The sequence below is a fragment of the Geotrypetes seraphini genome, chromosome 2 (genome assembly GCF_902459505.1).
Source record: "Geotrypetes seraphini chromosome 2, aGeoSer1.1, whole genome shotgun sequence".
Classification (NCBI taxonomy): domain Eukaryota; kingdom Metazoa; phylum Chordata; class Amphibia; order Gymnophiona; family Dermophiidae; genus Geotrypetes; species Geotrypetes seraphini.
Window position 1 is genome coordinate 165,300,655 of NC_047085.1, and position 25,668 is coordinate 165,326,322.

Below are 25,668 nucleotides of genomic sequence, written 5' to 3' on the forward strand. Positions count from 1 at the left end.
TCCCATGTTGGTTTCAAACTATAGGCCTATTTCTTTGATTAATGTTGATGGGAAATTGTTAGCTAAAATATTGGCTTTGCGTTTGAATAAGGCTCTCCCTTATATTATTGGTATGCATCAAACAGGTTTTGTTGCTCAAAGACATTCTTCAAATAACACCAGATTAGCTTTTCATATTTTACATTTAACAAAGGATATGAAAGATCCGGCTTTCTCTGTTTCTTTAGATGCAGAGAAAGCATTTGATCGGGTAGAATGGACTTTTATGTATCAAGCAATGGATTGGTTTGGTATTGATTCTCGATTTATACAAATGATTCAATCCCTGTATAGCTCCCCATCTGCTAGATTATATATAAATAATACTTTTTCAGAAAGGTTCTTTTTAGAAAGGGGAGTTAGACAGGGTTGTCCATTATCTCCTTTGTTATTTGATATTGTTTTGGAACCTCTACTTTTAGCTATTCAACAATCAAAGGAGATAGAAGGTATTCCTTATGCAGGTCGGGAATATAAAATTTCTGCTTATGCAGATGATAAGAACATAAGAACATAAGTAATTGCCTCCGCCGGGGCAGACCAGAGGTCCATCCCGCCCAGCGGTCCGCTCACGCAGTGGCCCATCAGGCATATTGCCTGAGCAGCGGTCCCTGACTAATTTTATACCTACCTCTACACTTATCTCTAAACCTTCCACTGCTCTTATCTGTACCCCTCAATCCCTTTGTCCTCCAGGAACCTATCCAGGTCTTCCTTGAAACCCTTTACTGTGCTATTTCCTATCACGGCCTCCGGAAGGGTGTTCCATGTGTCCACCACCCTCTGTGTGAAAAAGAATTTCCTTGCGTTTGTTCTAAACCTGTCCCCCTTCAATTTCATCGAGTGTCCCCTTGTTCTTGTGGTTTCTTTTAAATTGAAAAATCTGTCCTTGATATTTTGATTCATTTGAGAAATCCGGAGTCAACCATTCCACATTTATTGGATTTGATTGATAAATTTGGAAAATTTTCAGGTTATAAAATAAATCAGAAATTCTTCCACTAAATGTACTTTGTATAAAAGGCTTATTTGATTCGTTTCAGTTTAGTTGGAAGAAAGATGGAATAAAATATTTAGGAATTTGGATAAAAAGTACATTGGAAGAAAAAATGAAGGTAAATGAAAAATCCTTATTACTAAAAGTTACAGAATTGTGTGAACAATGGAATCCTTTGCATATTTCTTGGTGGGGGAGAGTGCAAACAGTAAAGATGATGATTTTGCCTATAGTTTGTTACCAAATGAGTATGTTACCAGTTTATTTTCAAGAGTCCTTTTACAAAAAATTAAATAATATTTTGACAAAATTTGTTTGGCTTGGGAAAAAAACAAGAATTGCTTTAGTATCATTGCAAAAATCAATTGTGGAGGGTGGGGTAAATTTTCCAAACTTTTATAGGTACCATCAAGCCTATATATTGCATCAAGGTATGTATTGGATCCTCCCTGAGCTTATTGATCATCAACCAGATTGGTTATATTTGGAACGGAATTTGGTGTCCCCTATGAGACTTCCACATGTATTAAGTATCAGATTTCATAAATATGCTAAGGACAATATAATTTTATTGGATACTTGGAAAACTATTAAATTTATTGATAAATTAACAGAGGTACCAATAATGAAATCTACTTTACAGTCCTTATGGTTAAACTCCAAGATTCAAATAGGCGGTGCTGGAATCGCTTGGAAGAATTGGATGCAGGCAAATATTAGGACATTAGATGATCATATTTTTAATGGTAATCTGCTTGAGTTTTCACAACTGCAGCATTCATTTGGTATTTCACTCAACAATATAGGTGCTTGCAGTTGAAGCAGGCTATTCAGATGGGGTTCCCTGAATGGAAAAATTTGAAAACTTATTTTAGCTTGCAAATCCTTTGTTACCAAACAGATTTAATAGGACATCAGGCTGCCCAGTGGTATAAATTGATTTCTGGATTTTTAAATAAAAAACCAAAAAATAGTCTTAGAGATATTTGGAGTATCGAGTTAAAACAGCATATTTCTGTTTCTCGTTGGCCACGAATCTGGACTTGGAGATTAAGATGTACAATGTCAGCATCTATGAGACAAACATGGTTGTTTTTATTACATATAATTTTTTGGACTCCAGTTAGGTTGAATAAAGTAGATAGTTCTAAATCTAATAGATGTTGGCATTGTCATATTGATATTGGGACTTTGGATCATCTTTTATTTTTTTGTCCATTGATACTTGGCTTTTGGAAGTCGATTTGGGGGCAAATTAATAATATTCTTCAATCCTCTATTCCTTTGACATATGAAGCAATAATTTTTGGAACGATTCTGCATGATAAAACCACTTTGGATAGAAATAATAGTCGCCTTTTCATGATCTTATCAGGAATAGGGGTTCAAATGATCACATCTAATTGGAAAAATCATGATAGGATTAATTTTAGTTTTTGGTGGGCAACTGTATGTGCAACATATAAATATGAAAAGATTATGGCAGAGCGTTTAGGGTTTGTTAAATCCTTTAAGGGGATTTGGGGTCCATTAACTAATTTTGTCACATTATAATTAAAGTGATTCCTTTTTCTTTATGTTAGATTCCTTTGCACATCCAGGGTGGGTGGGGGGGGTGGGGGGTGTATTATTTATTTAGAGGTATAAATTTCATAATATTCTATAATATTGATGAGTATAATATAATATCATTACTGTTATAGGTTAAGAAGGGATTTAAAATTTTTATTGTAATATTTCTGATGTTAATAGTGTATTTTCATATAGTTTTTTTTTTTTTTTTTTTTCAAATGTATACATTGTCAAGTTCAAAATATCAATAAAGAAATTAAAAAAAAATGTGGAATGACCTGGTAGACCAATTGTGACTGTGTGAAAACCAGTTTCAATTTAAGAAACAGTTAAAAACTCGGTTGTTTGTTACTGCATTTTTGTGATTTATTAGTTGGCATTTGAAGAAAATAATCTATTTAACCACGTTGGCTATTGTATTCTTGCAATTTATTAGTTGACATTTATAGAGAAAAATTTGTTTAAATATATAGATTTTATAATATGGTTTGTTTTTAACTTATGTCTGTTTTAATTAATGTAAACTGTTTAGTTTTTTTGTAAATGGTATAAAAAAGTTTCTTGGTTTTTTTGTAAATAGAGGGCACATTTCCAAATGGTGCCATGTTAAATCTGGGTTTAGTGAGTGGTAAAATCCTGTACTAGAGTGCAGTAAACCCAGATTTCAGCACAGTTTAGTAACAAAAAAACCCCTCTATTATTCAGCAAGCATGGCTCCAGAAATTTCTAAAACAACATACTGGAGTCCCAATAAGAACATAAGAACATAAGAATTGCCATCTCCGGATCAGTCCCTAAGTCCATCAAGTTCGGCGATTGGCCATGCCAGGTGTACCCTGTCATAGTTTTAGTCCCCATATCACTCTATGCTTCTCATAAGGAGATGTGCATCTAGTTTACCCTTAAATCCTAGAACGGTGGATTCCACAATTACCTCTTCAGGGAGAGCATTCCAGGTGTCCACCACTCGTTGCGTGAAACAGAACCTCCTGATATTTGACCTTGACTTGTCCCCCCTCAGCTTCAGTCCATGCCCTCTTGTCCGTGTCACATTGGACATTGTAAATATAGAAGTCTTTATCTATATAAAGTTATACTGCACCTATCATATTTCAGTAGTGCTTATACATCTAACTCAGAATTGTCCAAGTTCAGTCCTCAAGGGCTGCTAGCAGTCCAAGTTTTCAGGATATCTCTAAAGAATATGCGTACTAACTACAAGAAGCCTTCAATTGCACTTATTATTTTATTCTTTATTACCACATAATAAATATATTTATATCACACTGATTTAAATAACATGTTACCAAACTGACTGAGCAATATGGTTGTAGAGTTCAATGGCGATACAAGAAAATACAAACTATAATCATTGTGGTTGAGCAACATGAGACTGTGGTAACAATTTGCACTACAGCAAGAGAACATGAGATAAATTCAAAATCGGGACAATGTGGTTTTGAAAGGAACTGAAAAAGAAAAGGCTTTGTTCCAGTCCAGGTTTTCTGGCCCAATGGGGTATTCCCATTGAGCCATTTTATAAAGAAAAAAGTGTTGTAGTGTGATTTGTTTAGAGTGTGTGGTTTGGTAACATGTTATTTAAATCAAGTGTGATATAAATATATTTATTATGTGGTAATAAAGAATAAAAAATGATAAGTGCAATAGAAGGCTTCTTGTAGTTAGTAGGTATTTATTGTTGAGTTAGCTGAAGCCATTTTAGGTGATTTAAAGCCCTGTTTGTATTAGTAAATAAAGAATATGCATGAGCAGGATCTGCATACTATGGATATAGTAGACATGCATGTCTTTTTCATGATTATTAATAAGTGATATCTTGAAAACCTGGCCTGATTGCAGCCCTGAAGGATAGAACTACCTATATATATTTTGCTTCTACCACCACCTTGCCAAAATCCTACTGAATTTATATCACTCGGAAATGTATACAGATAACTGTTATCTGTTTTCTCAGCCATGAAATGGAAAGCTAAGTCGTTATGCAGTTGTCACCATCTACATAACTGCTTTTGAATATTAGCCACAAAATATTGGAGAAGAAACCAGTCCATACTTTCTAGAACAGGAATCTGTTGACTACCCAAGGACTAATTCTCCCTATCTGGACATCTGGATTTTGTTCTTACCTCCAAATTCTTTGTGTAAGAATAATTGCAGATAACCCTCACTTTTCGTGCATAGATTCTCTAGAGAAGAAAATCTGTATTTTTTTTTAATGTTATTATTTGACTTCCATCATGGGAGCCTTCATTTCTACCATTTTTTTCATTATCTATTCAATAGAACTGAAACGAATGCAGAATAAAAGCTTGGAGAAAGTTGTGCCTTGGGATTGTTTCCTGCTACTTTCAGTGAGAAAATGCTGCAATTACTGTTGCACATTACAGCAATTGTCTTTTGAAAGCTGGTTTTGACAGTCCTTTACCTAGCTGACAAGCATTCTTATATAATTACAGCGCTGAGGTAGGCACACTCCAGCACTCAGAGCCATTATTCACACTCATACATCACAAAACATATTTATTGACACACACGGGATACAGATGTTATACAGAATGAAACAACATTTATTAAAAATACATAAACAAAACATAAAAATTTTCTTTTCTTTTTTTTTATAAACCTTTCCTGGACTGGGGGAAGAGGAACGTGTATTATTCTGACTTCCTTTGTGGTAGCAGGTCTGAATAGGATAGACAATAGAAATAAGAGTCTGTCAGGATGCATGGCAGACAACACAGAAATCAGAAGATACAAATCAGAAAAAGAATCAGCATATATATTCATATCTACAAAAGGGGGTATTTAAAAAAAAAAATTTCTGGAGAAAATTCAATGTAATTCATTCAATTATGAATCCACTGGGGCTATACCCTATCTGCAGAACAGCCCTAAGGAGAGACTGTTGCATATTCAGAAAGGGTAAAAAGATGAAAAGAGGCAAGAAATATGCATAGATGAGAGGGTATAATTCTTTGAATAAGAATTAAGAAATATGCGTTTAATCAATTTTCCAAAAATTTCATCAATTTCTCCACGAGAAATGATAAAGCGCTACTTTCTGGAGATACTAACAATACCTGAGGATTCTTTACCACCTCTTACAAGGGTATATTATTTGCCTACAAAAAATCAGGATCCTCAAAAGAAAGAAGATGAAGGAACACCGCAGGAAGCACCCTTGGACGTTTCCACTTTATTGGAACAATCAGATAGAGAATTGGCTACTCCAGCCACCCTCTTACTGACTGTAGCTTTGGCTCCAGATAAGGACTGGATACTTAAACTTTTCTTTAAAAATAGGTCTAAGGACTTCCTGGGTCTCCATATTCAAATATTTCCTGATGTCTCTAGGGAGACTCAGAAGAGAAGAAGGGAATTCCTAATGTTGAAGCCAGGTGTGACTCAGATTGGAGCTTTTTTCTTTCTTAGATATCCATGTAAATGTGTCATCAGATATCGTTCCTTTAAATATGTTTTTGCAGAACCAGCTCATTTGATTGCTTTTCTTTCTCTGAAACGTCTTGAATGTGGAATACCAACTGTACCTAAGTGATAATGAGCTCTGCATCAGCACAGATTCAGTAAATTTTCCTTGTAAAATTATTCTTCAATTTAATTACTCTTTTCATTAATCTTGGATTCAAATTGAGGACTAGTGTGTGATTAAGATAAGGAATGTTTTCTTTTTTCCTTTTTACTTTGATCCATTATTAGGATTGGAAGTTAACCTAAATGTTATATTTTCTTGATTATACTTTCTGTACAAGTTATGCTTGATAATAATGTAAAATCTTATAAATAAATAATAAAAAAAAAAAAAGAATTAAGAAATATATACACATCAACATATAGGCAAAACAGAAAAGGATAAAAGGAAAGAGCATGCATCCAGTGGGGTAGCGAAGGATGAAAGGTACCTGGGGCAGATGCACCTTTCCCCCGCCCTCCTCTCTGCCCCCTCCGCTCCTTCTCTGATCCCCCTGCCATGCATTTGCCCCTTCCCTTCCCCCATACCTCTAGCCGTTCACCGCCGCAAGTAACAACTTCAACGTGCTCCTCGCGACCCCGGCGGCTCTCCTTCTGATATCACTTCCTACGCAGGGCACCCGGATGTGACATTAGCAGGAGAGCTGATGTGATCATAAAAAAAACAATCTCTGAAGTTAAAAGGGGATAAATTCCGTACAAACGTAAGGAAGTTCTTCTTCACCCAGAGAGTGGTGGAAAACTGGAACGCTCTTCCGGAGGCTGTTATAGGGGAAAACACCCTCCAGAGATTCAAGACAAAGTTAGACAAGTTCCTGCTGAACCAGAACATACGCAAGTAAGGCTAGTCTCAGTTAGGGCACTGGTATTTGACCTAAGGGCCGCCAGGTGAGCGGACTTCTAGGCAATGGTCTGACCCAGCAGCAGCAATTCCTATGTTCTTATTGAAGTTGCTGCTCACGGAGGCGATCAACTAGAGGTGCAGGGGAAGGGAAGGAGGGCATGCGTTTGGCGAGGGGAAGAGTGGGAACAGGTGGAGGGGGCAGAGAGGAGGAGGAGTTCTGGTACCCCCACCAACATGGCTCCCAGGGCGGACCACCCCTTGCCCCTCCCCCCTTACTACGGCACTACATGCATCCAGCGTCGGATGACCTTTCGTGGCCTGTCTCTTCTTCCCGGTTTCTTTGCTTTCTACTCTAGGGCCCAGATTGCAGCTGTCGATTCCTTCACCTCTGGCAGGGATGGTCCCACAGCCCACCATCAGTTCTCTGTGTCAATCCTTCCTTGCAGATGTGGAGCTCTATTGGACCGGATTGATGATTGGACTTAGTACCAGACTGGAATTTATTTTGCTCAATCTCCAATCTCTTTAACTTATTTGTATATTTTAATTTTATTCTTTTTATTATTTGAATTGTACCTTTCCCTCACAATTCTTGGAATTTTGTTATATCTTTTCTATTTTAATAATTGTTACTCAGGTACTTTAGCTAGATTGTGAAGTTCTAAGTACCTGTATTTTATTATAAACTGCTTAGATCTATAATATGCTTGAGTGGTTATCAAATGTTAATTAAACATAAACATCTATTAGATGTATGACTAAATAACACAAGAACAAGACGAAAAACACAGCACGTATGTTATCAGTAAGCTACACAGACAGACATGTGAAAAGATGATTCCAGAGCAATGTGCACCAGCCATTCCCTGGGTATTCATTTCTCTGAGAGGCGTCTGTCAGTTAGCAGGTTACCTTTGCCATTTCCACTCTAATTCTCAGATCAGGAGGTTGCATAGGAGTGTTGAAGCTTCAGTCTTTCACAATTAAACTCAAGCCGGTCAATGTTTAGCCAACAGCAGTCAACATTTTTGTAAACGCCGACTGCTGCAGGCAGAATTAAGCTCCGGATATTCAGTGCTGGGTCATGTCTGAGTACTGGCATATTGTATCTGGGGCTAATTTCACCTGCACTGTCCGTCAGAGCTTAAACAGAAACATAACAAAATGAAGGCAGATAAAAACCATATGGCCTATATAGTCTGCCTCTCCATGCCATCTATTGTCCCTTCCTCTCCCTTTCAGATCCAATGTTTTATTGAATTCAGATACATTTTTTGCCTCCGCTGCCTCTACTGGGAGCCCTTTCCATGCATTCACCACCTGTATTTTCTAATATTATGTCTTAGTCTATCTCTTTTCACCTTCATCATATGCTCCCTCATTCCGAAGTTTTTTTAAATGAAACTCATCTAATGCGCATTTGTGCCACATAGGTATTTAAATGTCTCTATCACATCTCCCCTCTCCTGCCCTTCCTCCAAAGTATGCATATTGATGTTTTTAAGTCTATCCCCATATGTTTTATGATGAAGACCACTGACTATTTTAGTAGCCTTTCTCTGGACTGATTCTATCCTGTTTCTATCTTTTTAAAGGTTTGGTCTCCAAAATTATGTAAAATATTCTAAATGAGGTCACTCCAAGATCTTATAAAGGGGCATCATCACCTCGTTTTTCCTATAAGTCGTTCTTTTCCCTATGCACCCAAGCATCCTTTTAGCTTTCTGCATCAATTTTTCTACCTATTTGTCCACTTTTAGATTATCACATATGCTCGAACCCAGGCACAAAAGTTCTGTGCTCTCTAAACTATACCATTCCCTCGAGTTTTTGAAACATAAATGCATGATCCTGCATTTTTATAGCATTAAATCTTAGCTGCCAAATGCTAGGTCCTTCCTCATGTTAGCCACACCATTAGGGGTGTCTATCCTATTGCAGATTTTGGCACAAAGTGGCAAACCTTATCAGACAACCTTTTAGCAATATTACTTACAAACATGTTAAAAGTACAGGCCCAAGAACTGAACCTTGTGGCACACCACTGGGAACATCCCTTTACTCAGAGTGAGCTCCATTTACTATTATCCTCTGTCACATTCCATTCAACCAGTTTCTAACCCAGACTGTCACTTTGGGGCCCATGCTGAGGGCACTCCGTTTATTTATCAGATGCCTGTATGGAGTAGTGTCAAAGGCTTTGCTAAAATCTAAATACACCACATCTAGTGTTCTCCCTCTATCCAATTCTCTGGTCTAGGGTTACCTTATGGCCCCAGAATAAAAGAGGATGGATTGAGACATCCAGATTTTACTTCCACTGAAAGCAATGAAGTAAGAGACGTAAGAACATAAGAATTACCGCTGCTGGGTCAGACCAGTGGTCCATCATGCCCAGCAGTCCACTTACGTGGTGGCCCTTAGGTCAAAGTGCTCTAAATAAGTCCAGCCTCACCTGCGTACATTCCAGTTTAGCAGGAACTTGTCCAACTTTGTCTTGAATCCCTAGAGGGTGTTTTCCACTATAACAGACTCCAGAAGAGTGTTCCAGTTTTCTACCACTTTCTGGGTGAAGAAGAACTTCCTTACGTTCGTAAGAGAGTGCCCTCTTGTTCTCCCTACCTTGGAGAGGGTGAACAACCTGTCCTAATCTACTAAGTCTATCCCCTTCAGAACCTTGAATGTTTCGATCATGTCCCCTCTCAGTCTACTTTTTTCAAGGGAGAAGAGGCCCAGTTTCTCTAGTCTCTCACTGTATGGCAACTCTTCCAGCTCCTTAACCATTTTAGTCACTCTTCTCTGGACTCTTTCGAGTAGTACCGTGTCCTTCTTCGTGTACGGCGACCAGTGCTGAATGCAGTACTCCAGATGAGGGCGTACCATGGTCCGGTACAGCGGCATGATAACCTTCTCCTATCTGTTCATGATCCTCTTCTTTATCATTCTTAGCATTCTGTTTGCCCTTTTCGCCGCCGCAGGCTTCATCGACTTGTCCAAGTTTCCAAGTTTCCAAGTTTATTGATTTTTAATATCCCGACCATCAAACAATTGTCTGGCCGGTTAACAATCAGCTTAAAAAAAAAAGAATAGATAGAAATAGGTTGTGAATGGAAATATCTTAAATTAAACATAAATGACAAAGACTTGACATACTTGAATGTGAGGAAATTGTGGTGGAAGGGAAAAAAGTTACATTGTATAGAAGAAATGGAGAGAGTGGGGAGGGGATGAACATGAGGAGGGGGGAACGTTAATGTAATGAATAATGGATACTTGTCTAATGAATGAAAAAGAGCATTTTTTTTTTTTTTTTTTTTTTTTTTAGGTTTGGTTAAACGCATCCTGAAATAAGAATGTCTTTAAATTTATTTTAAATTTAGCAAGTTGTTGTTCATCACGGAGATGTTGTGGCAGTGAGTTCCACAATGTAGGAGCGGTAACAGCGAAATTGGTTTTACGAGTATAATAAGAGTCTTTTAGGGACGGTATAAAAAGGAGCTTTTGGTCTGAAGATCTCAATGTGCGCGGGGAACTTTGGGGTATAAGAAGCTTATCAAGAAAAGTTGGTTGATGTAGAAGTTTGATTTTGAAAGTGAGAAGAATGATTTTGTAAGTAATACGGTAAGAGATGGGAAGCCAATGAGCTTCCTTTAAAAGAGGGGTGACGTGGTCATATTTGCTTTTTTTATAGATAAGTTTTATAGCGGTATTTTGTATTAGCTGGAGGCGTCGTAGTTCTTTTTGTGAGAGGCCGTTAAGAAGGGAATTGCAGTAATCTAGGTGAGAGATTACCAGAGAGTGGGTCAAGATAGTGATAGAGTCAGTGTTCAGAATGGATGTTAAAGATCTGATAATGCGGAGTTTAAAAAAACATACTTTTACTACAGAGCTGATATGCTCATGGAAGGTGAGATTGCTATCAATGATGACGCCGAGTAATTTAATTTTTGTTTCCATTTGTAATGGGGTGGATTTAATAGAAATAGTTCCGAGTAATGATTCTGATTTTTTGATGGGAAGTAGAAGTACACGAGATTTATTTATGTTGAGTGCGAGTTTGTTTGTATATAGCCAATCATGTATGGTATCCAGTTTATTATTTATGTCTTTTGTATCTGTAATATTAGTAGTATTGATAGGGTGGAGGAGTTGAATATCGTCGGCGTAGGCGAAAATGGTGAATCCGATGGATTGGGCTAGTGTAAGGAGGGGAGAGAGAAATACATTGAATAATAAAGGCGATAGTATAGAACCTTGTGGTACTCCGAAAGTTTGTGATTTGGCTGAGGAAGTTTCATTTTTTACGCTGACTATAGAGCTGCGTTCATGAAAATAAGATATGAACCAAGAGAGAGCAGAGTCAGTTATGCGGCAGTCTTTTAATCTTGAAATGAGGAGAGAATGGTCGATAGTGTCGAAGGCAGCAGAGAGGTCTAGAGAGATTAGAATAACAGATTTTTGGTGTTCATGGTAATATTGAATGGTTGAAGTGAGACCTAGTAAGGATAGTTCAGTAGAATGTGAAGAACGAAAACCTGTTTGACATGGATGTAGTGCGTGAGTTTTTTCAAGAAATTCGGTTAATTGTGAGTGGATAATTTTTTCGGTAATTTTGGAGAGTAAAGGAAGATTTGCAATGGGACGGTAGTTTTTGGGGAGAGAGGGATCTAGGTTATATTGTTTGAGTTTAGGGAATACAAGTGATGTTTTCCAAGTGGTGGGTACTAAGCTTTCTGAAATTGATTTGGAAATCATTGCCCAGATAAAAGGGCCGAAGAATGAATAGAATTTTTTGAGTAAGAACGGGGGAATGTTCTCTAGGAGGTTATTAGGAGAATTTAGAGATTGTAGTACGAGAAAAAGTTGTGCTAGAGAAGGCATTTTAAAAGTGGTACAAGAACTAAAAGACAGTTGAGTAGATATATTGGGGGTTAGAGTGGAAGGGGCGGGTATGGGCGGTCCAAGAAGGGATCTGATCTCTTTAATTTTTGATTCAAAGAACAAGGATAGTTCAACTGCGGAGGGTGAAGTTAAACTATGAGAATTTTGTTTTTTCCTGGAATATTTAGAAAGTGAGTGAGCGATAGTGAACATTGTAGAGGAATTTCGAGTAGTGGAGATAAGTTTCGAATAATATTCTTTTTTTGTCAGTTGAATAGTTGTTTTGTAATGGATAGCTTTTCCTTTGAATAGAACAAGGTGGGTGTTAAGGCGTGTTTTACGCCATTTATTTTCGGATGAACGAAGTTGTCGGCGGAGAAGAGCTAGTTTGTCATTGTACCATGGTTGTTGTTTCTTTGAGGATTGGATAGAGGTAGGTTTTTTTATTTTTTGTTCTGATTCGGGTGACAGAGAATATAATAATGATTTAGTGGATGTTTCCCATAAAGAAGTTTGTTCGTTTATGGAGAGTGAAGAAAAGTCTTCCAGATTTAAAGTAAAGGAGGTCTGGATTCCTGAAAGAGTTATGTTATCAAGATTGCGGAAGGTCTGGGAGTTTTTTGGTTGTTTTGTGTGATCAGTGTGTGTTTGAGTGTCAAGTTGCCAGGTTATGAGAGTGTGGTCTGACCAGGGAATTGGATGGTATTGGAGATTATAGAAGAGATGGTTAATAGAGGTTGGACAGAAAATCATATCGAGGATATTGCCTGCGGAGTGAGTGGGCATAGAAATGAGAGGGGATAGAGATAGATCAGATGTTAGAGTGAGGAGTTCGGATGTAATGTGATGATTAGGAGAGTTAAAATGGATATTAAAATCTCCGAGAATAATAGAATCAGAATAAGTAATAGTGAAATCTGATATAATAGTGGTTAGGGTTGATAGTGAGGCTATGGATACCGGCGGGGGAAGGTAGATGAGGAGAAAGTTAAGAGGAAAAGAGTATTTTAAAGTGAAGTGGAGAGTTTCAATCGGAGGAATAGAGAATGAGTTAGAGATATTTACTTGTAGAGGGATAGAGGAGTGATAGATAATAGCTATGCCGCCTCCTCTTTTGTTTGGGCGAGGTTGAAAAAAAGCTTTGTAGTTTAAAGGACAGGCTTGGGTAATATATGCTTCTTCTCCCTGTGTTAACCAGATTTCCGTGATACATAGGATTTGAAAATTATGTTGGGTAATGAGATCATGGACTAAATGAAATTTATTTTTTATGGAGCGTACGTTTAGTAGACCTATATTGAGTTTGAGATGAGTGTTTGGTGGATCGAGAGAAAAGTTAGACGAAGGGTATGTTGGTATAGTGATATAATGTCTAGGCCGTGTAGCATTTTGGTTGGAAGTGAATGAGTGTTTGGGAGGGCGGCGGCCCCATATGGTGGGAATGGTAGACATTGTTTTTGTATTGGTGTGTGTAGGAGGTAAAAGATTGAAAGTAGGAAAGGAAAGGATTAGAGAAGAGAAGATTGAGATGTAGAATATAAAAGGTAGGAATCTGTGTGGAGAGAGAGATTTGGAGAACGTTTTAGTGAAGAAAATATTAGAAAGAAAAGTGGTAGAGAAATGAAGTAGCTGCATGAAGGAGCGCATAAAGGAGCAGGATCTGCTCCTTAGGTGCGCTCCTTTGGCGCGCGCCAAAGGCGCGCGCCTTTGCGGCGTGCGCCGCAAAGCAGGGAAATATATGGGTAACGCTACCGGTGTTGACAAGTGGGCGGAGTCGTCGAGGCCGCCGCTTCGCGGCGGCGGTTCCCTACTGAGGCGAGAGGGCCTGTAAAAATCGAAAAGGACAGACATTAGAGAAAACAACAAGGACCTAACTGGCTTAACAGTGAAGGCAAGGTGAGCTTAAGGATATAACATATATAAAATGATAATTAGTGGTAAGAGAATTAAGAACGTGAAGTCTAGAGTCAACAGATAAAACAGATAATACAGCTAAAATAGATAGAATAAAACAGAGTTATACTTAACTGTTTGAAATAAGTATGACTGTAAAATTAAGATAAAACCAAACTAAATAAAACTCAGAAACAGTATAATGAATTTAAAATATAGTTAAAATAATAATAATATAGAAAGTCCCAGGTGAGTAGCCTGTGGAGGTCTTAAGAGGTGGTTCAATTAGTCAGCAGCAGCAGTAAGCAAATAGGTGGAGCAGTAAAGCGTGCGCCGCAAAGCAGGGAAATATATGGGTAACGCTACCGGTGTTGACAAGTGGGCGGAGTCGTCGATCAGAACTCCCAAGTCTCTTTCCTAGGAGATCTCTCCAAGTACTGCCCCAGACATCCTTTATTCGTGCATGAGATTTTTGTTACCGACATGCATCAATTTACACATATCCACATTGAACCTCTTTGCCATGTCGATGCCCATTTCTCGAGCTTGATTATGGCACATTGCAGATCTTCGCAATCCCCCTGTGTCTTCAATACTCTGAATAACTTCATATCGTCCGAAAATTTAATCACCTCACTCATCGTACCAATGTTCAGATCATTTATAAAGATGTTGAAGAGCACGGGTCCAAGCACTGAGCCCTGCGGCACCTCACTGGTGATGCTCTTCCAGTCTGAGTATTGTCCATTTACCCCACTCTCTGTTTCCTATGCTCCAGCCAGTTTTTAATCCATGTGAGTATTTCACCCTTGATTCCATGGCTTGCAATTTTCCAAAGTAGTCATTCATGTGGAACCTTGTCGAACGCCTTCTGAAAATCCAGATATACAATGTCGATTGAGTCACCCTTGTCTATTTTCCTGTTACTCCTTTTTTGATTAAATCTCATTGGCTGCCCATTAATCATCATATCTATATATATAAAATCGGAGGTATGTGTGTATGTATGTGTGTATGTGCCGCGATCACGCAAAAACGGCTTGACCGATTTGAACGAAACTTGGTATGAAGATCCCTCACTACCTGGGATGATATGTTCTGGGGGTCTCGCGGCCCACCTGCACACATGGGCGGAGCTACAAACAGAAAATCAGATTTCACCCATTCAAGTCAATGGAAAAAATGTAAAAAGCTGTGGGACTGATTTGAACGAAAATTGGTATGCAGATCCCTCACTACCGGGGGTGATATGTTCTGGGGGTCTCGCGGCCCACCTGCACACATGGGCGGAGCTACAAACAGAAAATCAGATTTCACCCATTCAAGTCAATGGAAAAAATGTAAAAAGCTGTGGGACCGATTTGAACGAAACTTGGTATGCAGATCCCTCACTACCTGGGGTGATATGTTCTGGGGGTCTCATGGCCCACCTGCATACGTGGGCAGAGCTACAAACAGAAAATCTGATTTCACCCATTCAAGTCAATGGAAAAAATGTAAAAAGCTGCGGGACCGCTTTGAACGTAAATTGGTATGCAGATCCCTCACTACCTGGGGTGATATGTTCTGGGGGTCTTGAGGCCCACCTGCACACATGGGTGGAGCTACAAACAGATAATCAGATTTCACCTATTCAAGTCAATGGAAAAAATGTAAAAAGCTGTGGGACCGATTTGAACGAAACTTGGTATGCAGATCCCTCACTACCGGGGGTGATATGTTCTGGGGGTCTCGCGGCCCACCTGCACATGTGGGCGGAGCTACAAACAGATAATCAGATTTCACCCATTCAAGTCAATGGAAAAAATGTAAAAAGCTGTGGGACCGATTTGAACGAAACTTGGTATGCAGATTCCTCACTACCTGGGGTGATATGTTCTGGGGGTCTCGCGGCCCACCTGCACACGTGGGCAGAGCTACAAACAGAAAATCAGATTTCACCCATTCAAGTCAATGGAAAAAATGTAAGAAGCTGTGGGACCGATTTGAACGAAACTTGGTATGCAGATCCCTCACTACCTGGGGTGATATGTTCTGGGGGTCTCGCGGCCCACCTGCACACGTGGGAAGGGTGGGTTCACCCAATAATGTATATGTTCTTGCTCGTGGAGTTGAAACTAAAAATGTTGTTTATAATCAAGTTTTGTGTTAGTTGTATTGTATTCATTTTGTCAAATATTTCACATTATAATTTGAATATTGTACTTTTTATAAAGCTGTAAAAAAATATTTTCATTCACCACTATAAAGTATCTTTATTTGAATCCATTTACAGTGTTATTGCTATAATTAAATACCCGTGCAACGCCGGGCCATCAGCTAGTTACTTATAAAATTTTATTATTAACATTCAAAACTCAAAGTTCTTATCCCATATAATACTTCATGTTCCCTTCGTTCAACTAATCAAAAATTACTAGTAATTCCATCTCTAAAAATCATTGGAACCCGTCGTCAAGATATATTTTCAGTAACAGCTCCACAACTTTGGAATTCCTTACCTTTACAACTGAGAGATGAAAGTAATCTTGACAATTTTAAAAAGAACTTAAAGAGCTTTTTATTCACAGATGCTTTTAACCTGTAAATTGCTTCTTTAGACCTTTTTCCTTTAACCTTCTTCCCGATATTATCTATTGTTCTTTTATGCATTTTTTATTTAGTTTTTTTGTTTTGCTTGCCTGTTTTGTTTTATGTTTTAATATTTTGTTAAATTACATATTTTTAATACTTTGTTAAAATTACATGTTATTTTATTTATTGTAATTCGCTTAGAAAAAACTTTAATTAAGCGTTTAATCAAGAATAAATAAAAGTTGAAACTTGAAACTTTACTTCCTTGAAGAAGTGCAGCAAGTTCATCAAACAAGATCTGCTTTTGCTGAAACTGTGCTGGATGGTCCTCATCAGACCGTGTCCGTCAAGGTGATCAATGATGCAGTCCTTTATCAGCGCCTCTACCATCTTTCCCGGTACCGAGGTCAGACTCACCGGTATACACTTAATATTACACCAGATGAAGGTTTGCAGTTTGCATGCATATCTGCCTTACCCATAGATAGCGAACTTCATTAAAATATTCCCAACTGGGGGCTAGATGCACAAAACACAGTCATTATGACCATGTTAGTCGCTGTTGGCTAATTTTTTGGTTTACTGTGGAACAGCGACTGATGTTCCAACAAGATTGCATGGAGGTTCACTGTCTGATCAGTTGCTGTGAGAGCGACCGACATGCACAGAGCCGGTTTGGGGAAGCCCAAACATCTGAGTGGCAAGGGAAGCCCCAAAGCAGCTGCCTACCACAGATTGGCTATTAGTTGAAGCAGTTCAGCTATAGTCCCTTTCAGTTCCTTGATGACCCTCGGATGGATGCCATCCGGTCCCGGGGATTTATTGCTCTTAAGCCTATCAATCAGCCTACATACCTCTTCTAGACTGACCATCAACCCTGTCAGTTTCCTGTCTTTGTTTTCAGCATATAGCCTGATGGCTTCCGGTATGCTGTGTATATCCTCTTCAGTTGATAAAGACACAAAAAATGTGTTCAGTTTTGTTGGTTATTGCTTTGTCCTCCTTTAGCACTCCATTTATTCCATGATCATCCAATGGTCCCACTGCTTTCTTTGCGGGTCATTTCCCCTTAATATATCAAAAGAACAGCTTGAAGTTTTTTGCCTCCTTGGCTATTTTTTAAAATCGTAGTCTCTTTTGGCCCCCTTTACCACCTTGTGGCACCTGCATTGATGTTTGTGCTTATTCCAGTTTTCATCCGTTTTTTACCTTTTCCATTCCTTAAACAAAGTTTTCTTGCCTCTGATCGCTTCCTTCACCTCTACAGTGAGCCACACCGGTTCTTTGTTCTTTTTCCTCTTGGATCCCTGGGGGTTTACTTCCATTGAAATGATCTCTTTGGCTAACTGAAGCCTGAGATAGAATATTCCGTAGAAAGGAATAAACTGCTTCCTGAATGTGTTTATTTGTTTCCCTTGAGGAACTACTACTAGCTAGCTCTTACTTAAAAGCTGGATTGTTAGAGAAATTCTGTTATTCTCTATATACACTTGATCTTAACCAAGAGGCCGAGATGATGACTAATTTTGAGATTTGCAATGAAGTCACTTTTTTCTTTAAAATGAGCTGAGGGAAAATAATTTAAACTGAAGAACTATATGACATCAACACATGAATTAGATTACTCAATTCTGCCAACAAGTAAATTGTTGTGTACAGAGCTGAGAAGCTGTTGTATTTTGTTTTTGTGTGTAAGGATCTCTGAAAGCTCTTCAAATTTTAGATTTTGGTTTCGAAAACCAGGAAACTTCAGTTTCTTAGGTATCTTGATAGGAAAGTACTTACTAGCAACTTACATAGGGAGGAAGCCTCTCTTCTTTATTTTAAGTCAAGTTTAAGGAGAAGAACAAAGAAGCAGAATTCAAGAGCCAAGACAGATGAAACAAAGATTACAGATCCTCAAGAAAAGTAAAGCCTCAGAATTGCAGAACTCTCAATTTAAAGGACTAAGACTATCTGACAACCTGATCTTGACTGTAAACAGCCTGATGATTTATCAATACAAGAATGATATTTACCTAGATATTATTACTATTTGGGAAAATTAGTTATATTCTGAGATTTTGCACATATTAAACTGTAAAACCAGAGCTGACCAGTAAGGACACAATTAAATTGTATGAAATGTTAAATGTCATTGGCACTTTGAAGTGTTAGATTGTTTTCTCTAAACTTCTAATAATAAATCCTTCTGTTTTACATCTTATATGTGGAATATATTAATTCTCTGGATAATTAACATATTTTCTAAAATTCTAAAAGGTGCTCTAGTGTTTTTAATGCACACACCAGATTAACGTGCACTATAGTGAGCTCTAGCCAAAAATCTACCGCCTGCTCAAAAGGAGGCGGTAGCGGCTAGCGCACGTGGCAATTTAGCGCACGCTGTTCTGCGCATTAAGGCCCTAGCGCGCCTTTGTAAAAGGAGCCCTCAGTGTTGTTATTGCATTTGAGGGTGAAGATTTATTATTAATTGTGTTCTTCACTTCTGAGGGTAAGTCCTGTTGCGTCAAATTGAATAGAGCAGGATCTTTTGCAAAGGGTGAGGTTACACAACCTTTTATTTACTACCAAACAAACAATACACTGAAACCTTCCACCTAATGTGCGGTGGCAGCCCAGAAAGCAAACAAGATGCTAGGAATTATTACAAAAGGGATGGTAAACAAGACTAAGAATGTTATAATGCCTCTGTATTGCTCAATGGTGTGACCTCGGTTTGAATATTGCATTCAATTCTGGTCTCATCTCAAAAAAGATATAGAGGCACTAGAAAAGGTTCAAAGAAGAGCGATCAAGATGATAAAGGGGATGGAATTCCTCTCTTACGAGGAAAGCCTAAATAGGTTATGGCTCTTCAGCTTGGAAAAGAGACAGCTGAGGGGATATATGATTGAAGTCTACAAAATCCTGAGTGGTGTAGAAAGGGTACAAGTGGATCAATTTTATACTGCATCAAGATTTACAAAGACTAGGGGACACTCGATGAAGTTACAAAGTAATACTTTTAAAACCAATAGGAAGAAATATTTTTTTCACTCAGATAACAGTTAAGCTCTGGAATGCATTACCAGAGGTTGTGGTAAGAGTGGATAGCGTAGCTGGTTTTTGCAGACTCTTCCTTAGAGGATTAAAAAAAAACAGTCAGATTCAAATTATCTCTATATCCAACCCACTCTCCACTGAATTTTTTTTAAAAAATTTTAACATTAGTAAATAGAAACGCCTAGAAACAGGTGGCAAAGTTTGTACCAGAACATTTAGAAAATATCAAATCCAGAAATACCAGAGATACTAGGAAAGTTAACTAATCTGTTGATGACACTATTGCAAGTTTGCAGTGCTGTATTATCACTGTAAAGTTATAGAAGTCTTCAAACCAACTGATACTAAACAACAAGAAAATTGATATATTTTTGTAGGTCTCCTGATGCTTTCCTATGTTAAAATTTCCCTATATTCTGCAATATCTCCAAAAGATCCAATGTAGATTACAGCAAAAACACTGAAATTGCATTCATGAGCAGAAAGCTCTTAGGGCTCCTTTTACGAAGCCACGTTAGCGGTTTAATGCACGTAATAGTGAGCGCTAAACTGCCGGATGTGCTAGCCGCTACCGCCTTCTCTTGAGCAGGCAGTAGTTTTTTGGCTAGCGCGGGGGTTAACGCGTGATTATAAGTTGCATGTGCTAAAGCCACTAACGCGGCTTTGTAAAAGGAGCCCTTAGTTACTGTATATAATCTTCACAACCCATTTATCAAATAATAAGTTTTATGAAAAAATCAATATGATCTAGAGCAGTGATTCCCAACCCTGTCCTGGAGGAACACCAGGCCAATCGGGTTTTCAGGCTATCCCTAATGAATATGCATGAGAGAGATTTGCATATGATGGAAGTGATAGGCATGCAAATTTGCTTCATGCATATTCATTAGGGCTAGCCTGAAAACCCAATTGGCCTGGTGTTCCTCCAGGACAGGGATGGGAACCACTGATCTAGATCATTGTTCTTCAACTGACCGTCCCAGGACAAGTGCGGATCCACAGGAAATTTCTGCCGGTCCGCGCAGGGCAGGCGAGATTGATTAAGTTCAATTTCCTGCCGGTCCGCGCAGGGCCAGCAAGATCGACGAGTTATTTTCAGCTGGGCCGGAAAGATCAATGGGCACATCCAATAGTGGCTTTCTCCCCTTTCTGAAGCCCCTCCTTCTTACCAGCGCAGTGATTCAGGAAGTCAGCCTTGGGGCTTTTGCTGGGTCTCGGCCGCCTCTGATGATGCAACTTCCTCTTTCCTCAGAGGCGGCGTGATCCAACAAAGGACCCAAGGCTGCCTTCCTGAATCGCTGTGCTGGCAAGTAAGGAGAGCTGCTGGGAGGGGAGAAAGCCACTGTTGAAGGCTGGGAAGCTGCTGGGCAAGGGGAAAAAGAGACAGCTGCTACTGGACCTGGAGAGGGAGGAGGACAGATACTGCTGGGAGGGGAGGAGGGAAAGGAGTCTGGGAAGCTGCTGGGCAAGGGAAAAAAAGGAACAGCTGCTATTGGACCTGGAGGGAAGGATAAGAAGAGTTGCTGCTGGGAGGAGAGAAGGAAAAGGAGTCTAGGAAGCTTCTGGACAAAGAAAAAAAAGGGACAGCTGCTATTGGACCTGGAGGGAAGGAGAAGGAGAGATGTTGCTGGGAGGGGAGGAAGGGAAGAGGGTTACTGCTGGACAGGAGGAAGAGGGAAGGGAAGGAAAAAAGGAAGGAAACAGCTGGCAGGGAGATTAGAGGAGGGAAAGGGGAGAGACAGGAATGAGAAAGTAGAGAAATTGATGATGGGAAGGGGTCAGCAGAGAAATAAGCAGAGAGGGACAACGATGCTAGATCTGGTGTAGGAGAGATAAAAATGAAGAGAGCAGTGAAGCTGGAATGAATCATGTAAAAAGGAGAAAGGGGGCACAGGCTGGATGGAAAGGGGAGAGGGGCATAGAAAGAATACAGATACAATATGGAAGGGGGAGAGGGCAGACAGTGGATGGAAGGAGCAGATGCTAGATTGAAGAGACAGAGAGGACAGATGCTGGAGGGAAGAGAGTGTAAAGAAGATGAAAGCAGAAACCAGAGACGACAAAAGGCAGAAAAAATAAATTTATTTCTATTTTGTGATTAGAATATATCAGATTTGAAATATATATCCTGCTAGAGCTGGTGTTAGACATAACTGGGGATTGTAAAGCCCAGGTAGTGCTTCTTTAGCTTCCAGCTGGCTTAGGGTGTTCTCTGACCAGGGGGCAGTTGCCCTAGTTGCTTTCCCTAACACTATTCCTGTCATGTGTGACTGCGGTATTCTGTTAGCATGATATTTCTGTGTAGCATTCTGTAATAATTTGGCTTGTTCAGTTTTCTTGATAGTAGAGGGGATATATGTGAAGGGGAGGGGAGACAGGGGTTTTGTTGATCCTTGCTCTGTATTATTTGTATTTATAAAATGACAATCGTAAAGAATATTGTTACTTTTTATACTTTAATAAAATATATTCAATATAAAATCACAACTGAGGCTTGTGCGGATGGGATCAGATGACTTGTGGGGACCGAGCTCGCGGAGATGGGGCGGAAACGGTTTTTTTAAAAATTTTAGTCCTAGTAGTTTGCCGGTCCACAAAATAATTATTTTATTTCTGCCGGTCCACAGGTATAAAAAGGTTGAAAAACACTGATCTAGATGTTCTAATTCCCCCCCCCCCACACACACACACACACACTTTTACAAAGCCACATTAGTGGCTGCCATGTGGTAAAACCCCTGAAGTCCTTTAAATCCTTATGGGCTTTGGGGTAATTACCGCAGCAGCAGCCACTAGCATGCTTTGTAAAAGGGTGTGTGTGTGTGGGGGGGGGATGAGGGGTAAATAGGTAAACTATTATAGACCTTTCTACTTTGCTAGCTAATAATATTTTTTTAATTTTTACTTAACTCCCTTCAAAGATGGATAAGAGAGTAAATTACTCTTAGCTGGCTGTAAATTTTTATAGCTTTGCAGAATTTGACAATAACTGACTAACAGGCTCATTTTCAAAGAAGAAAAATGTCCAAAAAGTGGCATAAAGAGGCAGATTGACATATTTTCTTGCCATAGCCTTCCAATTTGCTATTTTTACCATTTCATAGATGAATTTTGTGATAGACTGCCTATGCCTGCTATCAGGTATCCTGAGTCACTAGAGTTCTGTGATGCAAAGTTAAACCAGTTCCCTGAAAGAAAGGCACACATTTTCTCAAACTGAAGACATTTTTCCCAGACCCACTAGAGGGAATAAGAGTGCAGGTTCTCTGCCAGACAAGTGCACTTGTCCCTCTAGGAGTTATTCCACTCTCCACTAGGGAGGGAGAAGAAGAGCACAGAAAACATTCCCTTTACCTGGGAGTTTGGGGCATGGCAGCCAGCTCTTAAATGCAAAGGCAAACTGGCTAGAAGGGGGAGAGAAAAAATTGGGAGCAGGGCATGGGCAAGGCTGGGCATGAGCTTAGTTTCACCTGGAAGTGACCTTAGGTGAGCATCTCCCTAGGGCTGTGATAGGCACGGATGTTAAACTAATCGTGGCAAGAAAATCTCCCTGCCGCAATCAGCTGAGCAGCCATTGCAGGGAACTCTTGAACCTCATCGCAAGTAGGCCTGCAGGAGAGATGCCCACTCCCTTTCACCTCTACTCCCGACCCCTCCCCACACACACACACACACGCACACACACAGTGTGTGGCAAGAAGGATCCCCACTCTATCCTGATGCAAACCACAAAACAATCCCCAGCAGGAGGGATGCCCATTCCTCCTGTCAGTACACCCCTTTACAACATCACTGGCAGAAGGGATGCCCACGTCCTCCAGCCAGCACCCCCCCCACACACACACAACATCCTAGCAGGAGGGATGCCCACTCCCTCCTTCTGGCACCCCCCCCCCCCCCCCCGAACCTCCAAAGCCCCCACAGAACCCTCCTGTACCTTTAAAAGCAAGGCTGGCCAGAGGAATGCCTACTCCCTCTGGCTAGCAGGCCCACCTCTTCAGAATAGCAGGCCTTCCCTTTCCCGGACCTAAAGCCCTAATTGGGCCTTCGGGGTGGCGGAGGGGAGGAGGGGGGAGGTCTGAGAATCCCGAGCTCAAGAGCCCTGCTCTTTTTTTTTCTGGATTACTTTTCTTTGACACAGAACAAAAGTGGAATTGTCCCAATCAGACTCATCTGATAAATCCAAATGCCTTTATTCATCCAAAATTCATAAAATGACTCAGCGACCCGACATATGTGTATGTGTACGTCCGTTTGTCCATTGTTTTTGTTTACAATATGGCTGACTCTATGATGTCAGCACGCATACATCCTGTTTTTTTATTCCCCGTGATCTTTCTCCCTTTTCTTTTATTTTGCAGCAAGGTCGCAGTGTTTGGCAACGCTACATGTCGTTCCAGTAAGTTTGCCCTTGTATTATTGTTGATTGGGCTTCTCTTTTTCTGTTATTTTTTGCTATTTAGTTCACCCTGTTTGTTCTTCCATTATTCTTAGAAGATAGTGCCTCTTTGTGTCCTGTTTTAAGTTCAGGTCATGTTTCTTTGGTGCTGTAACTGACTTGTGCCACCCTTACTTTCCTGGCCTATTACGTTTTTTCCCTCCGTGGTTTTTAAAAGTTATCAACAGCATTTAGCTTGGATCTGTTCATGTTGCTTTTTTTGCCCTCCGTATGTTTTGTATAGCTTTTCCTTTGTTTTTTCATATGCTTTAGTCCAGGTTTCTTTTTAGTTTTCGATAGCGTATAGTTTTGTACCCCTCCCCCTCATTTTCGTCCTATCGTGTTCTCGTTGTTTGATTTGTTTTTACAGTTCTGGTTCTTTTTTATCCATTTTGTTTCATCCCTTATATAGAAGCAACATTTAGAGAGATTGTGCATCTTTGTTATACACCCGAAGACTCATAAGGTATGATCCTTTTCTCCATATGTTTTTAAATATTTAGCGCTTTGACAATGACCTCCTTTCTCCACCTTTAAAGGCATTTTTGCACTCTTGTTTTATTTAATAATGTTCATCTACAGTTTTATTAAATGATACATTGTTTTTATTTGTCATTATATTTTTTAATGAAATATTTTTTTAAGGTTTTAATATCTGTTTTTAAGATATTATCATATTTTGATATGTTTTAGAATACATGTGATTGTTTGTTTGACATTTACATTGTCAAACAAACAGCCCATTATGTATTGTTTACATTTTTGATAGGTGTATAACAAAAGTTTAGTGACTCATTAACAAATATATAATTCCTAGCAGTAGTATATGATATATTGGGTATTTATATAAATTGTCAATTATAATTCTCAATGTTTTAATATTTGTTTCATTTGATGAATTTGATTCGTATGATGAATTTCTATATCTATGTTTTGATCATATATTTGACGTATGATGAATTTTCTTGTCTCAATTATAATGTTGACATATAGTTTTTATTCCTTGCTGTTTTTAAATGCATTTTTATATGAACACTATGTATGTTATTGATTTATTTATGCCTGTGTATGTATTTGTAGATTCCTGAGGCAGGCCGCATAGGCCGAAACATGTGCATGTCAGGTCGCTGAGTCATTTTATGAATTTTGGATGAATAATGGCATTTGGATTTATCAGATGAGTTGAAAGACCCTTTTTGTTGTGCACCATTCTGATTGGGACAATTCCACTTTTGTTCTGTGCTTTTGAGGTTGTGGTTTTGTTTCCCCTGTTTCGTTTTTGTTACTTTTCTTTGATGCAGGTTGACTGGTTAAGCAGGTTGCCTACTCAACAAATCAAACTGCATCAAGCAAAAAAGTAAACAAAAAATAAATTTTATAAAAGGGCTGTACAGTATAGATGGGAATTCACTGAATCCCCTGAAAGTGCTCATCACATGCCACTGCTTTCTATTTATGCTTTACCTTTTTTGTGCTGTTTCACAAGGTGTTACAATCTGCTGCCTCTTATTATTAAATGTCCAACTCGTTGATGTCTGCTATTTATAAGACCAACTGGTGTGGAAATATGTGGTTTATTAAATCAAGCAGCCAATATGGCCAAGTTTTGCCCTAAGGCTGTGTCAGGGGTTAGAGCTTAAAGGGATCTCAAACACATTTTCTTCTAAAAGCAGAATTCTTTCCAAACAAAAAACCCAACCAAACAGCACTTCCTCAGAGCAGCAGCATTTCCTCTCACTAGGCAGGAACAATGAATTCACAGGAACATTCCGCATGACAATGTGCTAAGCTCATATTTTAGTGTGTTTTAGTAAAAGTATCCCTCAGTAAATTATTTATTTCTTAAACTGCTCTGTGCTCTGACTTTTGATTGTC